Source organism: Lycorma delicatula, chromosome 13 (genome assembly GCF_047948215.1).
Source record: "Lycorma delicatula isolate Av1 chromosome 13, ASM4794821v1, whole genome shotgun sequence".
NCBI lineage: Eukaryota > Metazoa > Arthropoda > Insecta > Hemiptera > Fulgoridae > Lycorma > Lycorma delicatula.
The window spans coordinates 5,122,147-5,135,224 of record NC_134467.1 but is presented as its reverse complement, the minus strand read 5'-3'; the positions used below and the strand labels follow the sequence as shown (position 1 = coordinate 5,135,224).

The 13,078-nt window shown below is 30.6% G+C and overlaps 1 protein-coding gene across 4 annotated transcripts in view; it reads right to left on the bottom strand.

The window, feature by feature from the left end:
- Nucleotides 1-5,696: 5,696 nt before the first annotated feature.
- The window catches only part of LOC142333556 (uncharacterized), an 83,997-nt gene continuing 76,615 nt past the window's right edge, over nt 5,697-13,078 (bottom strand). For all 4 annotated transcript variants that reach the window (XM_075380839.1, XM_075380842.1, XM_075380838.1 and 1 more), the window contains one exon: nt 5,697-10,914. The gene's annotated coding sequence lies outside the window, so the exon portion shown is untranslated. The remainder of the gene's footprint in view (nt 10,915-13,078) is intronic.

The window sequence follows — 13,078 nt, the reverse complement described above, 5'->3', positions numbered from 1 at the left end:
TGTAGAGAGATAGATAGATAGATAGTCTCTCTCTGCTATCTCTCTCTCTGTAGAGAGAGATAGACAGAGTTACGGATTGACATAGAGAGAGGGAGAGACAGTGAACGAGGGAGAGAGAGATAGGCAGAGTGGGGGAGAGAGACAGAGACAGAGAGAGAAACAGAGAGAGGCGAATATACAGCGATAAAGAGAGAGAGACAAAGAGAGTGCGAGTTACAAAGAGAGAAAGACAGATAGAGAGTGAGAAAGAGAGAGAGGCAGATAGAGAGAAAGATTCAGAGGCAGAGAGAGAGAGTGCGACAAAGATAGAGAGAGAGACAGAGAGAGAGAGAGAGAGAAAGAGAGACAAAGAGAGAGAGAGAGACAGATAGAAAGTCACAGACAGAGGGAAAGAGACAGATAGAGAGAGAGAGAAAGCGACAGAGAGAGCGTGAGACAGAGACAGCGACACCGACACAGAGGGAGACAGCGACAGAGAGAGAGAAAAACATAGAGAAAGAGAGAGGCAAAGAGGGAGAGTGATACAGTGAGATAGAGAACGAGAGAGAGAAACAGAGATAGAAAGAGAGACAGTGAGAAAGAGAGAGACAGAGAGAGCATCAGAGACAGAGAGAGAGAGAGAGACAATGAGTGAGAAAGAGAGAGTGATAGTGAGAGAGAAAGAGAGAGAGCGGCAGAGAGAGATAGACAAAGAGGGATAGAAACAGAGTGAGAGAGAGTGATAGAGAAAGAGACAACAACAGTGACAGAGAGAGACAGTGATAGAGAGAGGGATACTGACGGAGAAAGAGCGACAGAGGGAGAGAGAAAGAGAAAGAGAGAGAGACAGACAGAAAGATACAGACACACACAAAGAGAGACAGAGACAGCGACATAGAGACAGAGGGAGGCAAATAGACAGAGAGATAGTGAGAGGGGGTGAGACAGAGAGAGACAGATAGAGAGAGTGACAGAGAGAGAGACAGTGTGATAGAGAGAGAGAGGGGAGTGGTAGAGAGTGCAAGACAGAGAGAGAAACAGAGAGAGGCGAAAAGACAGAGAGAGAGAGAGAGAGAACGAGATAGAGAAAAACAGAGAGAGAAAGAGAAAGAGAGAGAGTGAGAAACAGAGAGAAAGAGAGGGACAGAGAGACAGATAAAAACAGAGAGAGAGAAGAGAGACAGATAGAAAGTGAAAGAGAGAGATAGTGACAGAGGGACGCAGAGACAGAGAGACACAGTGAGAGAGAGAGACCTACAGAGAGAGAGAGACAGAGCGACAGGGAGAAAGACAGAGAGACAGAGTGAAAGAGAGAGAGAGTGTGACAGCGAGAGAGGGGGAGAGCATGAGACAACGAGAGAGAGAGAGACAGTGAGAGAGAGTGACAAAGAGGGATAGAGACAGTGAGAGAGAAAGACAGAGTGACAGTGAAAAAGAGAGAGAGGGAGACTGAGAAAGAGAGGGATAGTGAGAGAAACAGAGAGAGAGTGAGCGTGAGAGGGAAAGACAGAGACAGCGGGAGAGAGAGAGAGAAGGAAAGAGAAAGACAGAGACAGCGACAGAGTCACAGAAGGAGAAAAAGACAGAGAGAGAGAGAGAGAGAGAGAGAGATACGCGCACACACACACACACACACAGAGACAGAGAGTGAGAGAGACACAAAGACACAGACAGACAGACAGCCAGTCAGACAGAGACAGATAGAGACATAGACAGAGACAGATATTCAGACACAGACAGAGATAGAGTGAGGAGGGAATACATCCAAAATTGCCTCGTTTGCGAGTTATGGCTAATGGAAGATGTGGCTCAGATTTCAGCTACCTCTGTGAAATGAGGTCGAACTGAAATTTATAGGATGTTAATTAAGCGGCAGAATTAGTGATTTGTTATGGTTGTTGAGCTTTCTTTTTTCCTGTTTAGCCTCCGGTAATTACCTTTCAGATAATACTTCGTAGGATGAATGAGGATGATACGTATGAGTGTATATGAAGTCACAAGTCTTGTACAGTCTCAGTTCGACCATTCCTGAGATGTGTGGTTAATTGAAACCCAAACACCAAAGAACACCGGTATCCACAATCTAGTATTCAAATCCGAGTAAAAATAACTTACTAGGACTTGAATGCTGGAACTCCCGACTTACAAATCAGCTGATTTGTGAAGACGCATTCACCACTAGACCAATCCGGTGGGTTATGGTTGTTGACCTAAAAAAATCGAATAAAACAGGTCTCAGAACCGTAACTTCAGTAGGTTTTGAGAAATCTGCGGTGAAAACCAATAAATTGGAGGAAAAAACTCTATTTTTTACGTTTGATGTACAATAATTTTGTTAAGTGGGTTATGAACACATAAAAATTTTAAGCAGAACTTGTTGACAACTTAATTAATTATGAACAAATTAGTTTAACATAAGTTGAATAAAATAAACAGAATTTAGAAAAATTAGAATCTTTAACACTAGACCAAAGTGTATATGTAGAGGTTTATAAAAGATGTTCAAAAACGAGCCCGGCATTTTCAACACATTCTTGGCACACCTCTGTACTGCTTTTGTTGCGCTTTTTAGTTCTCAGGGCTGTCCTTTGTTGGTCAGCCGCACCCATAATGCGGACAATTAATTCCTCAAGAGAATGAATTTTTGTTTTTTATACAATATTTTTCATCCATCCCCAGATGCGTTTCCAGATTATCGCGTTTCACGGAACTATATTCTGAATATGAACGAAATCAGACCATAAATATGTTTTTTTTTTTTAATATCACGGCCACACCAACACCTAGGAGGTCCATGTTTTGCAAAAATATCTCATTCACGTAACTAATATATATTCTGTACCAAATCTGAACATAAATAATATTTTTTTGAAATATCTCGACTCCACCGTCTTTAGCAGGTTCATGTCTTGCAAGAATATCTCCTTTAACGTAACTAAAATTTATTCTGAATATCAGCCAAATCGTAGTATAAATAATTTTTTTGGGAAATATCACAATCTCACAACTACCTAGGAGATCCATGTTTTCCAATAATATTTCGTTTCACTTCACTAATATATATTCTGAATATGTAACAAATCGGACCATAAACACTTTTTTTTTTTTAAAATATCACGACCCCACAATCACCTAGCAAATCCATGTTTCCCAAAAATTTCTCCTTTCACGTAAGTAATATATATTCTGAATATGAACCAAATTGGATCATAAATAAATTTCTTTTGAAATATCATGACTTTAACACCACCTAGTAGGTCCATGTCTTGCAAAAATATCTTGTTTCATGTAATAATTATTATTTTGAATATGAGCCATACCGGACCATAAATAATTTTTTTTTTATATATCATGATCGCACTACCATTTAGCAGATCCATGTTTTGCAAAAATATTTCGTTTCACGTAACTAATATATATTCTGAATATGAACCACATCTGACCATAAATACATTTTTTTATATATCATGACCCCACCACCACCTAGGAGGTCCATGTTTTGCAAAAATATCTCGTTTCATGTAACTAATATATATTCTGAATATGAACCATATCTGACCATAAATATTTTTTTTAAATATCGCAACGCCACCACCATATAGCAGGTCCATGTTTTTCAAAAATATCACGTTTCAAATAACTAATATATATTATGAATATGAAGTTACCATTCAGGTATTACTTCAGAGGATGATATGTATGAGTGTAGTCCTGTACAGTCTCAGTTTGACCGCTCCTGAGTTGTGTGGTTAATTGAAACCCAACCGCCAAAGAATACCAGTATCCACAATCCAGTATTCAAATCTATATAAAAATAACCGCTTTTACTAGGACTTGAATGCTGGAACTCTCAACTTCCAAATAAGCCGATTTGGGAAGACATGTTCACCACTAGACCGACCCGGTGGGTTACTTGAGTAGAAGATTAGAAAAAATAATTCTAACCTTGAACAAATGCAAGAAATGAACATTTAAAAATTGTTTTAAATGCTTACAAAAAATTTAAATTCTTTAAGACTGTTTAAAAATTCATTAACTGTGTAATATTGTTTCTGTAAAATAAAAACCTTTCGTTATGTTTTATAAATAAATTGGTGGGAAGATAGTTTAAATAGTTCAGCAATTCATTAAAAATGGCAACAGAGACGTAAGACTCTTTTTTATAAGCTGAGGTATTGTGAAAATTTACCTGTAAAATGTTCTTTTGTCTGGTTTGGAAATTGTTATTTTTTTTTAATAAGCGATTTTTTTCTGTTAGTGACTGATTTCATAATTATAAACACAAGTATTAGTTAAAATTTTTAATTTTCTAAATACACAATCCATATTTATAGCCATTTTTTATTTTGAATACTTAAGTTTTTGAGGGAGCCCTAAGAAATGACATTACACTTCAGAGAGGAATATACATAAATATTTATATATGTTTAATAATGATGATAAACTCAGTATTCTACTAAGGTACTTCAAGTATAACAATACAGTTTCATTTTTTTAACTAACAAAATCAATTTGTTCATTCCAAGCAAATTATTCATCTAATAAAATAGCCAAAAAGGAGATGCTTTTACTGTATGAGACTCAAAAATCCTGTTATTAGGTGATGGAAAAATTATGCAATCAGCAATGTTAATCAAAAATACTGTCATGATGTTCTTAACAGCTGAACTCTTGTTCTTCCAATCCACGCTCTATTTTTTTTTATTCCACTTAATAATGGTGAATCCACATCTCATCATAGGTTAGAATATTGTCAAAAAGCATCACCTCCTGGGTGAAACCATTATTTCAGTTCTGGGCATATGCAAAGTGTTGTCTCCTTATGGTGGTCTATCGACTCTTTTGGAAACCATCTTCTGTTTGTTTTACGGTATGTGCTTTTAGGCAGTCCTTATATTCACAATTATATACCAGTATATAACTGTGAATATATACATAAATTTTTAAATGTTAACTTAACCTTAATTTATATTTATGAATGTGTAGTCTTGTTAAAAAGAATAGTAACTTATCGTTTACCTTATTGTTTCTATCAAAAAACGACCGCAAAACCTTTTTCCTCTTTACGTATTTAACTCAATACTTGGGCTCACAAGAAAGGGCCTTATTATGCTTCTTATTCCATATCTAATAAATTATCCATCTATTAAAAAAATCTTCTGACTAATTTATTTAAAATACAAGTAAAAAATCTTATCTTACAGAAACAATATTACTCTGTTGATGAATTTTTAAATAATACTAATTTAAAAATTGAAAAAACCCTGAATCTTCTGTAACTGTTAAACTTGTACATAAACATGTGCTACACAATAATCTTCATTAATGCCTTTTGATTTTTGAATTATTTGGCTGTTATCTTTTGTATTTAATATCTTCATACATTTTACAAAACATAATTTCATGATTTTATATTGTACGTAAATAAATAATATGGACTTTAATCGCTTCTAATTTTTATTTTCTAATCGTGCATTTTGTGATGCTACTCTGATTGCATGTAATTATACAATAAATTATTTATAATAATTATAATTAAAATAATCATTAGCAGAGGATGTGGGGTGATGAGACGTATAAGGATGTGGATTTATTAAGAATTCTCGTTTTCTTAATAAATTACCTGTTGCAAGCAACATATTTGAAAAATTAATATATGTATATCGTATCAAACATGTTAATCACAGAATATAATTAAAGTTAGAAGAGTAAGCCAGTCAAAAAGTAAAATAAATCTTTATTATCCTCAAATAACACAGTTACAATTAAACAAGATAGAAAACTCAGCCGATTATTTCAAGTACATAACCTAATCTTTATTTGTAACGTAAACCTAATCTTTATTTATAATTATAACATTCAAAACATAAATTATTTTAAATCTACATTTGATTCGATAAAAAATAAAAAGACATTTCAATCCTATTTTCTCCTGTATGCATCACATTCAGTTTAATATTCTATTAAACTGTAATATTTTGTCTCTATATTTTAGTATAAATATATATTATTCTGATTTGATTATAAGATAAAAAATTACGCTAAGCAAACCGTGTTTTTCATGGTACTGAATTAAGGATAATTTATATACACAGTATTCATGAAGTATAGTAACACTGAAATAAATTTCAACTCTTAAAATGAGATTCAGCAAATGGTTTTACCTAAAAAAAATAAATTTTTTGGTTAAAAAACCTACCGCATCCCAAGGTCCCCTCCTCTTCAGGGCCAATTCAAAAATGTTTAAAGGAAAAAGGAAAGGTTAGAGTTGAGATACGTTATTCTAATAGGTGAGACTAACTAAAATGGTGGTCATTTAATTTTTTTTCAGTTATGTACAAAAGTAACTCTTAAACAGCAGTTATTATTATTTTTTTAATACTGGTAGCATGTCATTTTAATAATTAAATACGAATGTTTTAACACGATTTGAAATGTGCTGTTGTATGAGAAAATAAATGAAATTCAAAATTAAAGAGAAAGAGTCATGGGAAATTAGAGTTGTTTTAGAGGATACATATTAACAATATCTGTAATCAAACAAACAAGAAGAGTAATGAAGTTTATTAAATACGATAAAAGAATTTCAAGGTTTTTTGTTTGCATGTTCATTAATAAATTTAAATTATACTATATAATATCATTTCGTAACATATCCTTTATGATTTTTTTTCTCTGAGCCCCCTTCAAAAAAAAAATTCAAATTCTGATGCCTATCCCTCACTTTTTCTGTTTAGTCTCTGGAACCACCTTAAGGAATAAACTCTGAAGTAATAACTTCAGAGGATGAATGAGGATGATATGTATGAATGTAAATGATGTATATTCTTGTACAGTCTCAGGTCGACCGTTCCTGAGATAAATTGACCGTTCCTGTGGTTAATTGAAACTGAACCGCCATAGAATACCAGCACCATCTAGTATTCAAATCAAAATAAAAGTAACTGCCTTCACTAAGGACCAATCTAAACCAGATTTAATCGGGAAGATTTCCTGATATATTTTTGCTTTCAATTTTCATCATTCAAAAAATATTTTTCACACAAGATGTACAGTTTTGAACACCTAATAGTCTCATTCCAAGACGTCGCCTGCCAAGGGAACCCACCCTAGTTTCGGAGGGCATGCCATAGGCACACCGGGAGAAGCTACTAATATAAATTAAAATAATTAAATTTATAAATAGCACACATAATAAATAAAGAACCCGACTTAATAGAGAAGGAGATGAAATCTGGCAGAAAATAGTGATACATTTTCTGTCATAAGTTGGTTATTTGTCAATCGATTTTCAAAACTAAGGTGTCATTTTGTTCTAAAAAAAATGCTTAGCATTTTCTTAAGAACACATAATTTGATAAAAATTTACACGGTCACCGTTAACATTAATATAGTGAAATACTAAAATAATATAAATAAATAATTAATAAAATGAAATATTTTATTTATTAGACAATGTTGTTAAAAATGTGTGTGTATCATCCTCATTCATCCTCTGAAGTTATTGTTCACTTCTCAATCCGATTTTCATATATAAATTTATTAATAAATGCAAAATGCCGGAGAGAAGGAAAATCAAAGGGAAATGTAACAGTTTTCCTTAAGAAACTTTCTGTTCACTTTTACACCTAGAATCTGTAATGTATAAGCCTACCGTTTTAGATACACACCTGTTTACAATTGGCAATTCTTCAGAATGTCTTAACATCACGACCAAGTGCAAAATAAAATTCATTTCACAACAGAAATTCTATGAATACCTTTAAACAGTATCAGAAATAAGTTAAATTAATTAATATTTTTAATAATTTTTTTATTTTAATTTCTGCTGACACAGGGGGAACCCGATGGGTTAAGTCCTACAGGATAATTTACAGAGAGGTAGTCAGTCAACTCCCATGGATCTTGGGTCAATTGATGTGCTGCTTAATGGCAGTTTCGGTTGCTCCAGGGGTGCTTAAATAAAATTAAGGGAGAAAAAAGGGAATGTTGGTATTGTGAAGCCGTTGTTTTTCACATATATTTATGTTTTATTTACTTTTTAAATTTTAATATCGGGGTCCTTTGCATCCTGTAAGTATGTTCAGTGTTTGTGTCTAAATTTTCTGTCTTGTTTAGTTTGGTGTTTTTAAATAAAATGTAAGGGCCCTTTCCACCCTTACATATGACAAACCTGATTGTGATTTAATCCCTATTTTACAGAGTGTGATGAGGGCTAATGACTGTAGCAGTTGATGCTCATATAACCAAAAAAATAATAATAATATCCTCGAGAAAAGATTTTATTAATATTATTTTTAAATTTAATAATAAACATAAAATGGGTATAATTCGTATTAAAATAATCAGAAGTACAAATTTTTTTATATTTTAATTTATTATTCAGGAAAAATCACAATATTTAATTAAACAAAAGCTATGAAAATTTTAACATCTTTTTTTAAATAGATTTTTTTTGTACAGATATTATATGTTAATCACTTTAAAACTGATATTATTGTGAATTAAAATTGCATAAAATTATAGAATACTACTTATACCTGTGATTTCAATTCAATTTGTATAAGTATTTTATTATAAATAAAAATAAATAAGCTACATTAATTATTATTTATAATTTATACCTCCAAGACGGATGTCAACAACTATAGAAGTATTTCATTGTTGCCAGTGACTTATAAAATACTGTGAAAATGTTATTGAATAGATTAGAACCCCAAATAGATCACATATAGAAGGGTGTGAAGAAGGATTTAAAAAAGGACGATCATATTCAGAATAAATACAAAGTCTGATCGATTCTAAAATATTACGTATCCAGAAACAAACCTTTCTTATATCTTTTACAAAATTTCAGAAAGCGTATGATTTTGTGGACAGAGACTTTTTTCAAATTTTGAGAGAATATGAGTTGACCAGAAAAATTTGAACCTCATTAAACTCACTCTTACAAACACATTCTCTAAATTTAAAATTACAGCAAATATAGGCAAAACTTTCCTAGTCAAAAAAGGGCTGAGACGAGGTGATGAACTATCACCGAACCTATTTAAACTGGTTTTGAACAAAATAAAGAAAATCTTTTGTGAGATGGATGATTTGAGTGCAAAGATCAGATACAAAAACCAAAACATCAAAATAGGATGCCTATTTTTTGTTGAAAACCTATATAAATAATTATAATATTATAGTAATATTTTACATTCACAATAATATTTTATACAATGATATTTATTTAATACAAACATTTTTATTATTTATGTATAAATGGCAATTTTTTAATATATTTTTTTAATTTTTGTTAACGTTTTTAACATATTGAAATGCCATACAAAAATATAAGCTAAAACAATCATTTTGTTATATTTTGGTTAAAACTATACCTTTCAATCCCCATGCACAACAAACAGCTTTTGTCATAATGCATTTCATTTTGTAACACAAATCAATAAATATTAATACATATCAATTAGTTCTGTTTTATCAATCTATCCAACCACCCCAAGGGGCCTGCACCATATCAATGATCAACTGCAACGATATCAATCTGTAGTTAAAATAAACATAACAATTACTTAACAATTACATAACAATTACAATTATATATATATATATATATTTTGTATATTACAATAGAAAATTATAAGAAACTTTTATCATATTCGCTGTTATATGTCATTACGGCCTGCTTATTATAATAACTTTTAAAAAAATTATCCAAGTATAACTGTTCAATATTACCAAAAGATGTCAAAGTAATTGTAAGCGGTTAAAACCATGTCAATATAAAAACACCATTACATGTATGTATGTATACATACATACATATATATAAATATATTTTTTTATCTGAAATGGAATATTAATAGTTTCAACAAAAAAAATCTGTATGACACCATAATTATTAAAATTAGTAATAACATACAAAATAATATACACATGTATCAGAATAAATTGTGAAGATATAAATCACATTTAAAGTTTATGATCATAAAAATGTTATATGTAAAAGAAATTAACAAAAAATGACCAGTAATTTACCATCAATTTATTTAAAAGATTTATTAAATATACCAAAGCGATACAAGAATATTTAGTATTTTGGCAATGAATCTTTGCAGATGATCTACTAAAAATATCAATTGTCAATTTACAGAAAAACTTTGTAATTAAAATAAACATTTTTATATAAATAGGGAATACAAGTAAAGTAATCAGCAACAGATTGTCATTATTAAACCAGAACCAAATATCTAGAAAAAAAAGGAAAAACATTAAGAATAATTTTTAAATTATTAAGCAAATAAAAACAAACACGGGAAAGAATTACAATAAAGGAATCAACACTTTTAAATCAACAAATTATTTTATAAACAAAAAATAAAGAAACAATTATTTGATATTATAAAAAGAAATAAGTAAAGTAATTACAGTAAAAAAAGCAGTAAAGTAATCATAATAACTTTTAAACCAAATAACATTTACTTGACATAAAATACAAAACATTAAAAAAAAATTGCATAATTAAAACAGAAGTATTAATAGTATTTATAAATTAAAGATAATAATTATTAGGTACAGTATATAAAATAATGGCCAATCATAAATAAAATTCAAAAAAGGTAGACCGAACAAACAATTGTACCAGTGTAAAGTAAATAGAAAATGAGCTCATTGTAAAAAAAATAGGAAAACTTAATGTTATTATAATAATTATTTTATCTCCTCTTAGCAGGTAGTGTTGCTTGAGTATGATGCATGCAGCCTTCTACGTTTTCTGGCCAATCACAGACATTTTCAGAGTGAACAAAAGATTTTATGGGAATAGCGTATGATGTTTTCTTTCACCTTCACACATATAGTACAAAGTGCAATCTGCTTTATCTCGGTGGTATGATATTTAATCGTCTTCCTCTTCACATGACACTGCATTTCCTGTGGAAAAAATATATTCATTATACTCTTAGTTTTCCGAACAAAAATATTCAAATTTTTAGAGATTTTGCTGGTTTTGCAGCTTAAAAAAGGAAATTATATCATATTTTTCCTGGTGTACACTATCTTTTCCATTATTTTTTATGATTATGATGCACATACAGCAACAACTGAGATAAAGATAACACCTGTCAGACTAACTTTCTCTGATAATAATGATGTTCACTATACACAATGAACAGTGAACAGAGTCCCCACAGTGAACAGAGTGAAAATGTAATTTGTAGTACTGAACATCACCAGTATTTTTTTTAAACAAATGCAAAAGTATATTCATTTAAGTGAAGAAGGCACAGGAAAATCTCTAATAAGCCCATCGTGAAATACTAGGTATTTTTGAGTACGGCTATGTCATTTTGCGAGTGACTTGTGACGCACATTAAGTTGCCTATTACAATAACAATACTCACACGTAAATTACATAGTTACTACTGATCATAAAATATGCTTTTGGATTTAGCAGAAATATAATTATTTTATCTAAACGTTTTTTAAAATTTAAACTACAGTCCAACTCTTGAAAAGTAATAACAAAAATGATTTTTCAATTACGAAAAACCTATAAAATTGTACATGTAAACTAAATTTTATGCCCGATTACTATAGTAATTACATTGCTTTCAACATAAGAGTTCTGTAACTCCTGGGTGATCTCAAACATTTCTGAAAATAAAATGATGTTAAGTAAGGATCACCTACTATGTTAACTGTTCTTAACACTGATAAAGCCACTGAAAACTATTAATCATCAAAGTTAAATTACAAGGTTATGTGCCTTTATGATAGACATTTGAAAGACAGAAATGAAACTACTCTGGTTTTGATGTGGTTGTTCCCGAGCGTGTAATTCTATTCTCATAGTATCCAGTAGATACTGACCGCATCAGTTGACAATACTTAAAAAATATATAAAAAATAAAATAGTTTTCAGTAATTAAAAGTAAATAAGCAAACCGCAGTTTTAGATCTACCTGTAGGAAAACATTTGAAGAATATTTAAAAAGTTACAGGATTAAAAGAACATTTCAAACAATAGATTAAACTCATTTTTCGTATACAATACCAGGCTTCCATGGATCCAAAAAATTTTGATTGTTGAAAAAAAACAAAAAAAAATTTATACAAATAGATATTATTGTAAATTGTAGTTACGTACCAAATATTATAGTGTATCAATCACGATTGATAGGCTTTTTTATATTTATAAGTTTCATATCTAAATTCTAATGCTAGTTTCTAATTTAATTTTTTAGGTCCTGTTATTCAGTGTTTCATGATGCACTACATATTTGTCAGGATATAACTCAACTGATCTGAAATTTTCTTTCTCTGTAAGTAAATAAATGAAGAGAAAGAAGCAGGCTGGTAGACAATATAATAATATTTGCTAAACAACTATAGAACAGGGAATAGAAACGTTGAAGGAAATTGATATACTTTGATAGGTTTGTGAACTGCATTGCTCCATCCATCTCTCAGCAATTATCTAAAAGGTATGTGGCCCCCTTGTGTGGCCTTGTAGTATTTGTTTACAAAGGTGTTGACAGGTCTTGAAAATTTCAATAATCGGTTTGGAAGGATGAATATTTTTGTGTTTTATATAGGTACGTAGAATGCAGTCATGAGCAGAATGTCTGTCATGTTATTTAGGTATGTCTACATTTGGGAGATTTATAGAGAAGATTGTGTCGCATCCAGTTACTTTTAAGATAATATCTACAATTGTAATTAAAAGAAACAAGTAAATAACCACACTTAAATACAATTCGTGTCTGAGTGTGGCTCAAAGAACTGTAATTCATTACTGCTAGTAAAGAATATAAAAAGCTAATATAGAAAGTAATTTTTATCTTAAATTTCAAATTTATTGTACCTTTTTATCACAAATAATAGAAAATTCACTTTCATTTGTTTTAAATAAATACTGATAAAGCTCTACAGCATTTTTATAGATTTCTCAAGTTTATACATTTTGTTGATGTCAATAATAATAATAATAATTAACAATCTCTTTTGATTAATGATAATTTGTGTTTAATAATTTTAATTATTATTTAATTATAATTTTATTTTTTTAAACTAATTGAATTATCTTTTGAACGAT